The sequence below is a fragment of the Magnolia sinica genome, chromosome 1, assembly GCF_029962835.1.
Source record: "Magnolia sinica isolate HGM2019 chromosome 1, MsV1, whole genome shotgun sequence".
In the NCBI taxonomy this organism is placed as follows: domain Eukaryota; kingdom Viridiplantae; phylum Streptophyta; class Magnoliopsida; order Magnoliales; family Magnoliaceae; genus Magnolia; species Magnolia sinica.
In genome coordinates, this window is record NC_080573.1 from 101,851,403 (window position 1) to 101,854,944 (window position 3,542).

Below are 3,542 nucleotides of genomic sequence, written 5' to 3' on the forward strand. Positions count from 1 at the left end.
CTTTGCTGTCCATCTATAAACCTTTAAAAAAAAAGAGATTTTGAGGAACTCTTGAATTCCATATAAGAGACCTCAACCTGAATGAAGTATTCTAATCATAGATATGAATAGCTGAATGTGGATCATGAAATGAAAACTTTCAATGTCTAGCATTTGACCCTAGAAAACAGTGGTCAGGATTATCTTGTTCACATGATTGTTGGACCAACCATCTAGACATATGGTTACAATTGGGAGATAAGTGTAGGAATTCTTGTTGAAGAGAAGCCCCAATAGAGTTCCTATTCCATGCATCTGGGAAGCGAGCTTGGGAAGGGAACGAGACACCTGTTGGTAGGGCTGCAACTTGGGTTTGGGTAAACCTGAACCGGATTGACCCAAACTAAGTTTAGGTTGGATTGGGTTCAAGTTAAAAACACCAACCCCATATAAATTTGGGTTGGGTTGGTGTTGAGCAAATTCGGGTCAAGTTAGGTAATGTTGGGAATACTCACATGTATTTAGGTTGGGTTGTATTGGTTGAGAGGACTTTGCGTTAGGTTTGGGCTGGGCATTGGGTTGGAGAGCTCCAATTTTCCAACCCGAAGCATGGGTTTATATGTAGTATACCATGCACATAACATTGTATATGAATATACATGCTTAAATGCATAAATGTTAAATTTATTGCATATTATATCGTGCAAGTCTTTGAACTTCTGTATAAATGTAGCTTATTTCACTAGGCCACGTATACAAGAAAGATAACATTTCCAATCAGCAACTTATTTGTTTCTTTTACTATTATGGTCAAGTGACATATATACAAAGCTTTGTGGAAGTCTACACATTATTAGACTATTATCCTTATATACGGTTACTTTTGTTAGTCTTTAGTATTTAATGCTTGTTAAAAAGTTGCTTTTATGAAACTCTAACATTTAATGGTTTTCACATGTATACATCTCTAGATCTTTTTCTTTGAAAGATATATAATTATCAAGTAACATCCTTTGAATAGATTGAACTATAATTGGATGGGTGTCATCTAAAATTTACATCCATTCAACCATTTATTTTGACATAAAAGTTATCATTTGAGGCGGCATTGGAAATGGCATTTTTCATGTGCCACATATTGTGTTCCAGATACATGACATGTGTATGATAATCCGAACCAAACATCTTGTGGAATCCAGTCAATTGACTGCTAATTACGTATGTCTTTGATTGGACTCTCTCAATCATCCAATTAATAGAATTTTCCTCACTTAACAGGATCAGTTGCTTGTTTTTGTCTTTTAAGTTTTCATTTATATACCACAGGCGGACTATGAGTGCTAAACATGATTGGAATCACAAAATGGATATTTTAGATATAATGCACGTGTGCCATTATTCAAAATGACATCTAACTATGCCTCCCCCCTCTCGAAAACAATACACAAAAACAAAGGAACAAAATAGATATTAAAAAGCTTAGAAAAGTGACCTCACTAATTGATGATTATCATTCCACTGCATTCTGTCACACAGCTTCCATGGTAGTAAATGGGCCGTGGACTTAGTGGGCCCATCATAATATTTATGTAAAAATCAGCCACACAATCTAAATTGTTTCCATTAGTGTGGCCCATGTGAATAATGGATGGATATGATTGTTGGAACACCGGCTTAATTTTTTACCGAATATGAAGGTTTGAGTTTATAAATAAATAAATATATATATATATATATATATATATATATATATATATATATATATATATATATATATATCTCACTATATAGTGGACTGATGGTACCCTTTTGGGGTCATGGGGGTATGACTATACACTAGAGCTCACATACAGTGTATGTCCTAGTTCTTGATCTTCTTTCGCAAGGCATGTTTGTACCTAATTTAGGCTTTCTTTGATCTTGGTTAATGAATTTTCCTTCTTTAGCTATATCTAGGACCGAGATTTTTGTAATTTTTTTTGTTATTCCTATCCTATGTGCCCCTCATTGAGTTGGTTGTTCGTGGGTTTCGTGTTTGTGGATCATTATAAAGGACAAGTTCTCATCGGGATTCAATGCGGGATCTTCAGAATCCTAGCCATTATTAATCACGAAAATAAAGTTGAATGGTAATAATTATTTCTAGTGGCTCAACTATGAAGTTATTTTTAGGGGGGAAGTAACAAACTTTCCTATATATTGGATGAAGCTCTAGATCCCATACATAAAATTTTCAAGACTTGGACTAAGAAGAACTAGCAAGTCATGGCTTGACATATTAACAATATTAAACCAGCTATGAGTAATTCCATCATGTTTTGGACCTCATTAAAAAGCATATGAGACACCTTTTAGTATATGTGTTGAAAAGCTTACAAGATCTAGAATTTTCAAGATGATCTTAATAGGAGATTTCAACAAGATTCAACATCCCTGAAGGAGTACTTTCAGGTTCTTCGAGGCATGTGGGATGAGTTGGATCTCAATCATCTCACTTTCTCCAATTGTACAATGGACTATTATCATATATGGAAGTAGTGTAAAGAAACTAAATTTCTACAATTCTTTTCTAGTCTTAATTATGAGTATTATGGTGTTGGGAGCATATTATAGTCATGTACCATCTTCAACCTCTAACAGTTATTTTATGTCATGTATTAAAGAGTCAATACATCATACACCTTTACCTCTTCTTTTTCTTCCCCTGTTAGCTTGTTAGTACACCCCACTGTCAGTTCACACTTCACTGTTAGCCACCCCCACTAGGGATCGATACCAAGACCTCAGTGTTGAAACGAGGTATATTTCACTCAGTCTACCATTTGAGCTATGGATCAGGGTGTATCATACACCTTTACCTTTGTTACGCCAAATCAATCAGCATATGCCAGTGGGGACCGACCTTCCTTTAGCCATGGTTTTAGGGCTCCATTATATATGGACTGCTCAGGGACATGGACACGATACTAGATTAAGTAAGGAAAGGGTCGTGACATTTATTATGAAGGTTATGGTGGACGAGGACATGGATGTGAACGACGAACCCACATCGGTACACATTGTAGATGCACGAATCACTCTGTTTATCAATGTTAGGATCTTGTTGGCCATGTATCTTGGGCAAGTGTGTCTGTGGCCAATAATGCCTCTACTAGTTCTGAAAATACTTCACAATCGACTATAATAGAGCGTTAAGTGATTATGTTCTTTTGGCTCATCAACTTATGATGCCTTGATGTTACTTAATGTTCATGATGTTCCTGATACCTTCAAAGCCATCGTAATCTAGCAAGTAATACTCTTCATGTGTTTTCTCCTATTTTTTCTTGGGGCATTGACTCTAGAGCTACCATTGATATGACTAGTAAACCACACTTGTTTAGGTCTTATCGTCCCTCTAGCCAGTCACATTTTGTCACTATTTGTCACAACCCCAAATCCGAAACCAAGTTTAAGGCTAACCTTAACCTCGAGTTTAGAGCCTTGACTTGGGTTAAATTAGAAATAAACATTCATTCTACAAAACTTACATCCAAACCATGTATACTGAAAAAACTACAGAA